Raw genomic sequence first — 12295 nt, forward strand, 5'->3', positions numbered from 1 at the left:
TCAAGAAAAACATGCCCAGTTTGTGGATATGAGTTGTATTAAATTAAGTACGGGAACAACGAACAAGTCATCCAATCAGAAAAATGTAAAATCAAAATTCGAAATCCCATTACTTAATAACAAAACCAAACAATAAAACGGACAAAGTTACACGTAGCAAAAATTTGTCTACAATATCACCCTTGGTGGAAGTGGACGTAAATAGATACCATAGCTCTTTTCGTCCATTCTGGTAATGTATTTACTTGAAACATGATAAATTCTCCATCTCTCATCCCGTGGTCTTTGTCTATTATGTCTAGATCTTCTTGGTGGCGCCTCATCAGATGAATTATCTCAGTTGGTACTGGTAAATCAGGAATGTCTGGAATTTCTACTTCCGTTCGAATACTCTTCTCTCCCTCACCTTCAATATGTTCAAAAGGTTGTGATTCGGTTATATCCTCCTAGATATCTACGATTACATTTCTTAATTGCCTGGGTTTAAGTTGAGGTTTATCTGAAATAAAACTGGGACATCTGTATCCAGAATAATGCTATTTACTAGTAATAAATAATTCCTATGAAGCGTGGGAGTTCTAATAAAGTCAAAACATAATTATTTTACTATTTGCTTCTTTGTATTCAGTTTTGTTTTGTTTTTGTGACGGATGGAACATTTGCCCTATATGTATTCAATATACCTCGATTCCATTGAATACTGATTGATTTAGGTTTAGACTACTTTTTTAAACATTTCATCGATGTGGTTACTTGTGTAGTTGAATTTTACTACATATGCTTACATTTTCAAATTTGAGTGAAGTCTGTGTCACTACAGACCCGGGACTGTACAGCGCAGTGGACGCTTACGGCTAGCCCCCGGATCCATTCACTTTTTTAAATTGTTTGCTTGTTTGTGTTTTTCTGGGTATGGTGTCTTGTCCGTGTATTTGTTTTTGTGTAAATTTTGTGTGGTGCAGTCCCCCTACAATTACTATTAATAAGCTGTCAAGTCAGTACTATGCAACCATAGGAATCATTCTAGCACTTAAAAATTATTTACATAATTATTTTTTTATATCTATTACTTGATAGGCTGTCAAGTCACTACTATGCAATCATAGGAATCATTCTAGCAACTTAAAAATCATTTGCATAAAAATTTGAAATAATTTCGACTTGCCGACGTTATTTGGAAATTGTATCATATCATTGTTATTATAGCTTTTTCGATTTCTTGAACTTCAAGGACTTACAAGATTTAATATGTGCGCGTCTCTTCAACAGAAGAAGAGGGTTTTCATTTGAATTTTTAATTTATATTTTTATGAATGTTTGTTTATACGTTATAATTTTTATATGGTCTGAATGGTTTTTGATTGAGCGTAAGATAATATGTGCCTAACATGGATTACCCACACATTACATATCCACATAACATGCAGCTAGTTTTATTAGACTTGAGTGCAGCATTCGATACAATAGATCAATAAATCCTACTCAGGAGACTTGAAATTCAATACGGCGAGTGGTAATAAATCCGCCGCTGGGGCCGTTTACGAGATATTAGGAGTTAAAGGTGAAATGAGTTCATTTGCACTGAAATTGTTATCGCTGTCATAAATAAAAAGAAAACATTGACATCAACCATGTGACTATTGGAAGCACTTGCCACAACCCCGTCCAACTGTGTCAGGAATCTTGGTGCGTTCTTTTGACTTTTTCTTTGACATGAAAACCCATGTATCCATACTGTGCAAAAAGGCGAACTTTCATCTGTATAATATTGGCAAAATTCGACCCTATATTGGCCCTGATTCCACTAAAATGTTAATAAATGCTTTTGTTATGTCATCTTTAGATTATTGTAATTTTTATTATTGTGTTCTCTCTTTCTAAAACTCTTGTAAGTCAGCTACAGAAAATCCAGAATAAAGCAGCTCGAATTGTATCTCTCACCGAACCATCTGACCATATTACACCTGTTCTAAAACAGTTACATTGGCTACTGGTTAATCAACGCATCATTTTCAAAATTAACACAATCACTTTGAATTGTTTAAACCATCCTTTGGCACCACCTCATTTATCCGATTTAATTCAACAATATGTACCTTCTCGTTTCTTACGTTCATTTCATACAAACTAACTGGTATGTTCTGTACATAAGTCAAAATTTTTTGCGTACGAGCTTTTGCGTACGAGGCACCAAATGAATGGAACAAATTGTTACTGGAAGTCCAAAATAGTCCAAGGATTATTGTATTTAAACGACGCGGGGATCACGTGGCTAAGTGGGTAAGACGCTAGCTCGCTAGCCTGGAGGTCGGGTGTTCGATCCCTGCATTGGCCAAGAAGGTTCATCCAGATTTTCCGGCGTGGTTCTCCCTTGTCAGTGATGCAGAACGGAGGGGCGGACAAGGAAAGCTGTCTAGTCGTTCGGATGGGACGAAAAACCGAGGTCCCGTGTACACATTGGCGTGCACGTAAAAGATCCCTTGGCAGTTGGAATTCGATATAAGAGTAGGCCGTAGTGCCGCTGTCCGGGCAAAATTTCCCTCATAGCACACTGTATGGCGTATGCCCGTCTTCATTAGCCCAGGTTAGGAGCAGAACAGTAGGACGTTAAATTTCATTTCATTTCATTTATTTAAACGACGCCTAAAAACACTGATTCAGTTGCTATTTGTATATAGTAATTTGACTCTTCCGTTGTATTCTTTTGTTTATTTGTATTTTTTATAATCATATTTACATTGTAAAGCACCACAGAGCAGCCAGACTGACTAATTGTTCAGCGCTATAGAAAACGATTACTATTATTTATTTATTAGTATTACTTCGTACTGTCGTTTCTTTAATTGTCTTAAAAGCTTTTTCTCAGTATGTCAGGCTGGTGGTTGGAGAGCAGGCAGTATGTCAGGCTGGTGGTTGGAGAGCAGGCAAGGATGAATCTTTTCAGTTACTTAAATGGCTTCTCAAACTAAGAAGACTCGTGCTACCAAACGTATGTCGACCGAGGATTTGGAACCATTACCAATCAAAACTTCCCAAACCTGGTCTAGATTTCTGATCGAACAAAGTACTAACAATATAAATCTTAGTATAACATCTCCTTTTCTCATTGCTAAAGGTCTTGCTGGCTTAACCCTAAAAGCTTCCCCAAAAAAAAAAGAAAAAGAAAGAAAGAGAAATGGTACTTTGTTAGTGGAGTGTGCTACAGAATCACGTGCTTTTTCATTATTAAAATCTAAGACTTTAGCCAACATTCCTATCAAATTTGCACCGCATAACTCTCTAAATTCATCAAGAGGTGTTTTTCGGCAGTTAAGGAAGAGAGACTTGAAAACCTCGCCTCACAAGGTGTTACATACGTCAAACATATTTCCATCAGACGTAATGGTATTATTCAAACAAACATCTATATCCTGAACTTTGATAAACCAGATCTTCCTAGGATGATCAAAGCTGGGTTTTTTGGCCATACCAGTTACCCCTTACATCCCAAATCCATTGCGTTTCTTTCATTGTCAACGCTTTACACAGTAAAACGTGTGTAAGGGGAAAGCGATGTGTGCTCGATGTGGACAGGATGCTCACGAAAGTACATCTTGTCAACTCGATCACCATTATATTAACTGCAAAGGGTCTCAACATTTTGCTTATTCTAGAGAGAGAGTGCCCAATATGAAAAAAAAAGAAAATAAAAGTTCAGCAGGTGAAAACGCAAAAAAACATAACATACATCCTGAAGCAAGGAAGTTGGTTAAGGCTGCAACCCCCTTCCATTGCTTGTCAAACGACTGCTGAATTCCAGCTGAGACGGAATCCCCGTGACAACAGAAAAAAACTACCATTCCTACAAAGCCCGTAAAAGTTCCTCTCAACACTCAGACTGTTAATATGAGATTGTGTTCGACACTCCTCAGTCAGTTGGTCGAAATCCACCAAGAACCGATAAGAACAGGGAACGTTCTGATAAAGGCGTTCCTTGGGGTTCAAAATTACATACTGTCCGTAGTAGGAAGGGTGACGTGGATCCTGTCGGAACCTTTAACAGGTTCGGGATACGAACAATCAAATGGATGTTGTTGTAGAAGTACATTACCCTAAACAACACCACAGAAGTCCTGTTAAAGTAGCTAAGTCTCTAACTCAATATCACCCAAAGTCTTACACGTTAAAAACACGAATTATCTGTCAATTCAAATCAACATTGATGTTGTTATCTTACCGGGAAAAGGTAGGCGTCTGATATCTAATATTTAAGACAAAATAAACATTTTACCATTGGTACACGAATGGTGTACCATAGTGCGTTTCATCGTCATCTGTAACAAGTGGCCAGAAAGAGCGAGGCTAGACATATTCCACAACTCATGTCATACGGCGACGCCATAACTTGTCTTGAGAGCATGCGCAATAGACTGGAATAACCAGACGTTAGAAATTTCTATTCGGTTGAGACTCATGCCGTATTTCGCTGGACTTAACTGATTTGAAATTAGAGTCAAAATGGAAACAATATAATGTAAATCAGTTTATATACAATCAGATTACATTATTATATGCGTTTCGACCCATTTGGGTCAATTTCCTGGTCCCAAATATTAGCGATTTAGCTCCTTTAAACTTCGCTGAAAATAGCTAATTCCATTATTCAATGGCATTGTCGTGGTCTTAAACCAAATTTTAATTAAGTTCAAATTTTAATTCAAAAATTTAATCCTTTAGCTATATGGTGGTAACCAGGGCATTGGTATAATCGAGACTTGGTCTTGTTTTTCCATTTTTAAGTTAAATTTTAAATTGGCGAACCGTTGTAATCTAGTTAAAATCTAGAGTATCCGATACCATCGATATTTGATCATGGTCTTGTTTTGTTAATAAATGTCTTATTAATGGTTTATATAACATTTCAGGCGTAAAGAAATACCTGCAAAAGGCAGATTTAGCTCTGTTAAACAGTATGTTTAAACTATTACTGCAAGAACTGTCAGCCCTTTATCTAAATCTTTCGTAATGCATCTTTTACTTTCCCTGATTGATCACCATGTCATGCTATATTAATAATACAAGATACCTTTACACAATCATCTATTATGCATCAATGGATATATTTGAATTTTAATAATTCAGAGACGACAAAGCGAAAGCGCGTGTAATTGATACTCCATTAAACCACATATACATATCAAAATAAAAGAACCAGCAACTCGATACATCTGTCGTCTTCCAATAGGTTTTTTTTTGATATAAAATAGAAATACATAGACTTCGGTCACATCAAATGCCCCAGTAGTCAGCTAATGTTTTTTGTTTATGTGATTCACCATGTTACACATACTAGTATTTATTTAATTTTATTGTTCTTTAGGTAAGGGGGTGGGGTGGGGTGGTGGGTCATTGGTTAACGCATGCACTTTAGATCATAAGTTCTGTCATTGAGTCAAGTGACGTGGTTTCGATTCCCCGCTTGTACGTGACAAGGAATAGGGTCGCCATTTAACCTCGTCCACTGGTTTCCTCTCAAAGCTTAATATCTTATGTGCAAGCGAATTATAGTTTGTGTCGAGTGGGCGTAATAAATCCCATTTATCTTTCTCTTTCTCTTCTCTCTCTCCCTCGATTGTTTTGACAATAATTGGCTTTGGTAGTTTATTCCATAGAAAAGGTCCAGCATAGGACAAAGCACGTTTTCCAAGTTGTAAGTTAATATTTGGAGATTTTAGAAGATATATTGTCTGAGAACTGAGATTTCAACTGGTATGTATACATTTAATTTTATTTTCTTTGAGTATGGTGACGGTCGTGGTGTTGTCTGTTGCGCTGCTGATAGTCTTGTAGTTGTAGTGCTAGAGAGGGGTGGGGTGTCAATGTAATATAAATTATATTTGTTGATTTTTTGTCTTATGTTTATTACATTGAAATATACTAAGCAGCAAAAGAAACGCCAGGTTGGTATGTTACTCTGAATAGCCGCATTGCATAAAACTTGTCAAATGTTTTTATTGTATATTTGTGACAACATCTCCAAATTTACCTGAGCAATAAGACTCCTTCCCAAACATAGAATTGAACCCAGAAAATGTTCTCAAAAACCAACCTGACTTCTGAGATGGTAATGTGTTCTCCATGATTTTCCTGTAACTCACGCTGCACGTGCTGTTCTCTGGGACCAGCCCTATAAGATGCACCCACATACCTGGTTTAATCATTCAGACTATAACGTCCACAGCATGCCACGACTCACGACAGCTCAGAGGAACCAGGCACTTGGAAGACTCGACGCTGGCCACATTGCCCAAGCCGTTGGCAATCACTTCCAGGTTAATGTTTGGACCATCTACAGGCTTCAGCAACGCTTTCGGGCCACCAACAACACGGATGATCGCCCCCGAACTGGTAGACCAAGGGTTACAACAAAGGTGACAAGACCGCCATGTTGTGCGACGGCACGTGCAGAATCCCTTCACACAGGCATCTGAGACAGCACGTCAGACAGTGGGAACATACGGAAGACCAATACAGTGCGCCGACGTCCCACCAAAGAGAACATCCATTGTCGTAGACCTTACCGTGGACCGATCCTCACCCCTCGCCATCGACGTGAAGGTCTACAGTTTGCCCAACAACACCAGGCCCCGAGTTCACAAAGCATTCTCAGACTTAAGTTGAGAATTTACTTAAAATTGTTCACCTTATTTTAACTAAAATATAGCCCTTTATAATAATTTTGTTGTTTTAATGTATCAGATATATCAATAAGAAACTATATGCAAAGTTTTGTGTATCTGGATCAAAGATATTTCTCATAAACAGTGATTGAAAGTTGAGCAAATTCTCAACTTAAGTCTGAGAATGCTTTGTGAACTCGGGGCCAGGACTGGCGACATAGGGAATGGAGAACTGTCCTGTTTACAGATGTGAGAACGAGACTCATGGGGAGGTTTAAGCATAATGGTTTGCGGTGGAATCGGCCTGAACCAGAGTGTGGGTCCTTTGGGGCTCCAAATTCTTGTTCCAGGGAGAGGAGGCGGCATCACAACAGTGCGCTACATTGATCAAGCTCTCAGACCCCACGTCATACCACATTTCGCACGTCATCGAAACAACGTTTTTCGGCATGACAACGCCCGTGCCAACAACGCCAGAGTTACTCGGGACTTTCTACAGCAGAACCATAGAAATATATTTCTATTTCTATGAGCAGAACGGTGTCAACGTTATGCACTGCCGTGCCAGTCCTTAGTCTGAACTTAAACCCGATTGAACATAATTGGGATGAAATTCAAACAAGATTTAATAACGTCTTACCGAGACCAAACACAGCCGATGGATTGCGCCAGGCTTTTCTGGGTGTGTGGTTCCAGGTGTAAATGGCGTTCATCAATCGTCTGGTCCACTCCATGTACAGACGCAGCGCTGCTGTTATTGACACTCGCGGTGGACACACCAGATTATAAAATTGAGTAAAGATTTCAATTTAGAATATAAAAACATGAGTCGAGACTCACTAGACATTTTCATTTGTAATTTTTGGGGTATAAATACAGATAACTGTGACAATAAAGTTTGTGTATCAGATTCAGATAACGTCATCGGTAGCGGCCCACATATTAATCACCGTCATTGTTTTGTTACTAAAGAACTTACATTATTTTCTACCTTGACAGTTCTTTTTATATATTCACTTTTAAACTGGACAAGGGATCTATCTAAATTCCCAGATTTAGACATTGCTACCGTGAAGAAATATCTGCTTGAAACTGGTTCTGATTTGTTTTCTCCTCAGAGTTTAAAGAGCTATAAACTAACTCGTAGTTATGCACATTTTAAAGCAAATCATATCAACAGTGTTTTAATTAATTATATAGAAGAACATCAAAGTTTTATTATTGTAAAAGCACAGTGTTTACCATCACAGAGTGGTGACTCAAGACGAGTGAAATCTTTGTTTATCATACTTGATCAACACACAGGTGAACCATATGGTGGATTTTGCACATGTTCGGTTGGGTATGTGGACTAAATAATTTACTGTATTTTTAATTTTATCCAGAGTTGTTTGTGCAAGACCAAAATCATATCAGAGTAGTACAGAAAACACAATATAAAAATTACTGTTAGTCTTAGCTGTAGCTCTGGTTGCTTAAATTTGATTTCACAATTAAAATTAAACATTTCCATAAATTAAATAATAAAAACAACCATCCACAAAGTCCCACTAGAAATTGTAGAATGAGTATGTATGACGTAAAATGATTTGATTTACTCAATGCATAAAAACATTTACCATTTCATTAGTCATTACTCTGCTTACTTTTTTTTTAATTTCAGGAAAACGCAGACATGCGCACATATTGGTGCCCTTCTTTTTCTTCTTGCCAATTTTATTGCCGAGGGCAGTACTCGGTTAAATAATGATGATGAGAAATCTTGTACAGACACTTGTCTTTGTGTCAGTGGTTAGAACCGAAAAGTGCACACATCAACCCTAAATGTGCTAAAGATATTAATATTAAAAAAGATAAGTCTGAACCTGCTAATAGTAATTATTCTAACAATGTTGCACCAGAATTATCTAAAGAAGAGAACTATCAACGCGTTTTAAAATTAATATCATCTATGCCACCAATTGTAAATATTCTTGACATCGACCGATTTAGAACATCTCCTTGTGCAATTCCTCAAGAAATTCCTTTTTTACCTGATCAGTGTGTTGATTTTGATATACCTTTTACAAATGAGATTAATGTATTGACACATCCATTGCCACTTTATAAATTTTCACATCCTGTTTTTAAGTCAGTATATGATGTTGATTTTTCATTAGCAAAGAAACGTTTTATTGATTCAATTATTTATACAAATAAAGACATTGAAAATATTGAATTGTTGACACGTCAACAATCTGCAAGTTTGGAATGGTTTGATCAACGTAAGGGTTGTATAACTGGTAGTAAAGTTACAAAAATTATGTCATTTTATAGATTTAAAAAGTCCTCACCAGAGCATATTATTACTGATGTCATTATGATCCAACACTCTCCTTAAGAGTTCCGGCTTTAGCTTGGGGTTTGAAAAATGAAAATAGAGCTATTCAGGCATATGTACATGATTTTAAAAAAACTCACAAAGATGTTTAATTTTTTCTTCCAGGATTGCTAGTTCATCCACAATTTCCATATATACGGGTTAGTCCGGATTGCACAATAACTTGTTCATGTCATGGCAGAAAACTTGTCGAAGTTAAGTGTCCATACAGTTTTCGTAACGACGATATCAATGCTTGCATGAAGAATGGGAAATTAGATTATATCAATATAATTAATGGCCAGCCTTACTTAAAGAAAGGACATGCACGAGGTTTTTTTGAACAAATACTACTTCAACAGGCTTTATCTGAGCATATTAAGCAGAACTCTTGATATGGTCAAAAGTGAACTATATTGTTGTTAATGTACCTTTTGAACCTTTTTATTGGAATAATGAGATGTTACCTTCATTAAAGTTATTTTTTACTGACTATGTAGTGCCTGAATTGTTAACTGAGAGAGTAAAAAAGGGTTTGAAACTGTACAATGATGCCACTATTATAGCAGATTTTAACACTGTTGTTTAACCGACTATAGTTAATAACGTTATAGAAATCACGTCTGATAATTCTGTTTCTGACAGTGGTTCATCCGACAGCACTTCATTAAATAATAGCACCACGGATGTACCTAACGACTGGACTTTGGGATGTGCAAACTATTGCAAAGTTTTCAAGAGTAAAAGGCCGCCTTATTGCATGTGATGCAAATTTGATATGTGATAAAAACACTTGGTATCACTTTTTTTGTGAAGGATTGCAGCGATTGCCTTTACAATATGTGGACCAACAATATGTCTGTAAAAGATGTCAAGCTTGTCATCCAGATAAAGAGAAATTATGTGTTAGCAAAGGTTTTTATTAACATACATGTAATTATAGATCTGCTTAAACATACATGTAATTTTAAATCAGCTTAAGATTTGTCTTTAATAATATCTACTGTACTAGTACTATACTATTCAAAAAAAGTAGGGGATATTTGATTTTTAAGTGTTATTAAAGTCACCTAATGAAACTGACGAAGAAACAAATGACAAAATGAAATGAAGTTCACATTCATCGATTTATTCCAAATGATCGTTAGACTAAGTAAGGCACAGACTGACCATTATAAGGGTAAAATGATACCCGGGGTCAAACAGCAAAGTTACCACAGCATCACAACCAAGTCAGTAACGGGTAAATCCTCCTCTGTTTGCCAAACAAGCATTGATCCGACGTGGCATACTCCTAATGAGACGTCTATGGTCATTTTGGTCCAGATTGTCCCATTCCTGTTGCAACGCAGCAGCAAGTTCTTGGACATTGGCAGGACGTTGTTGACGTTGACGTAACCTCTGTCCAAGCATGTCCCAGACATGCTCGATAGGGGAGAGGTCGGGACTCAGTGCTGGCCAAGGTAATGTGGTGATGTTCTGTTGTTGGAGGTAACCTGTAACGATCCTGGCCCTGTGACATCTTGCGTTGTCATCCTGGAAGATGAAACGGCGGCCATGACGTCGTGCGAACGGCACAACATGGACTGCCAAGATGTTGTCCCGGTAGTACTGGCCTGTAACACGCCCTGCAACAACATGTAAAGCCGTTCTTCCAGCAACAGTGATGCCTCCCCACACCATAACAGAACCACCCCCAAATCGATCATGTCTGATGACGTTAACGTCTTGGAAGCGCTCGTTTCGACGACGCCACACCCTCCTACGTCTGTCCAAAAAATCAACAGTGAACCTTGACTCATCTGAAAACATCACATTGCTCCAGCGTCGATTATCCCAGTGTTGACGATCCCTACACCAACGACGTCTTGCCTGAATGTGATGATCTCTCAAACAAGGGATCACGCGAGGACGTCGGGCGCGAAGGTGACCTCTATGCAGTCGATTCCGAATCGTCTGGCCACTACTCTCACACCAGTGTCTGTTTGAAGACGAGCGCTGATCTGATTTGCTGTGATGACATGATTTCTCAAGGCCAAGGTACGGATAAATCGATCCTGGGCTTGAGTTGTCGCCCTTGGTCGACCTGAGCGTGGTCTGTCCTGTACAGATTGTGTATCACGGTATCTGGACCATAGTCTGCTTATGACAGACTGAGAAACATTCATCGTCCGCGCCACAACCGCCTGTGTTGTGCCGATCTGTAGCATGCCAAGGGCACGTAACCTTTCATTTTGGGTAAGCCGACGCATATCAAAATTTGTTTTCTGGTCACTAAAACAATTAAACTGATGTTTCCACCCTGGAATTCAATGCCACAATGACTGTAACATTCAAAGTCAGAGTCGTGCAAATCTTGGGTTGGACCCCCATGATGATCCCAAGCATCACCTGCATTCCATGCGGTAGCTATTGGTGCGTTTGGGCGTCACATGTAACTGGAAATGTTTCTTCTGTTAGGTTCTATAGTGACTTTTTTCGTAGTCATTTGCATATTTTAGTATTATGCCCCCAAAATCAAATATCCCCTACTTTTTTTGAATAGTATATTAATGTTAATATATTAAAATAAAAAACTACACAATGAATCAGCTGTCATTGATAGATTATTTCACTATAACCATATTGATGTTGGCTACACATCGGTCAGGAGTCGGTCAGCCTATTGTCTAACGTGACCTCTCTCACCCTTATAATGTAACAGGGGGCGGGGTGCAGCACACACAATGTACAGTCCAGGACCTGTAGTGATACAGACCACTCAAAATGAAAAACTAAATAACATTAACGGAAGTAAAAAAAAGAGGAGAATATTTCCCAAAAGTTTGGAGGTGGACTTGTCGGGGATCACGTGGCTAAGTGGGTAAGACGCTGGCTCGCTAGCCTGGAGGTCGGGTGTTCGATCCCTGCATTGGCCGAGAAAGTTCATCCAGATTTTCCGCGTGGTTCACCCTTGTCAGTGATGCAGGACGGAGGGACGAAAAACCGAGGTCCCGTGTATATATTGGAATTCGATATAAGAGTAGGCGATAGTGCCGCTGCCCGGGCAAAATTTCCCTCATAGCACACTGTATGGCGTCTTCCCGTCTTCATTAGCCCAGTATAGGAGCAGAACAGTAGGATGTTAAACCCCATTTCATTTCATTTCATTTTGGAGGTGGACTTAAAAGAAAACCATATATTGCGTCTAGCTTTAAATGGAAGCAGCAATGGGGTGAAACTAACAAACCCACTGGCAAAGACGGCTATTAAATTTGTAAACATCTCAAGAAAATTA

Source organism: Patella vulgata, chromosome 9, assembly GCF_932274485.2.
Source record: "Patella vulgata chromosome 9, xgPatVulg1.2, whole genome shotgun sequence".
NCBI classification, from domain to species: domain Eukaryota; kingdom Metazoa; phylum Mollusca; class Gastropoda; family Patellidae; genus Patella; species Patella vulgata.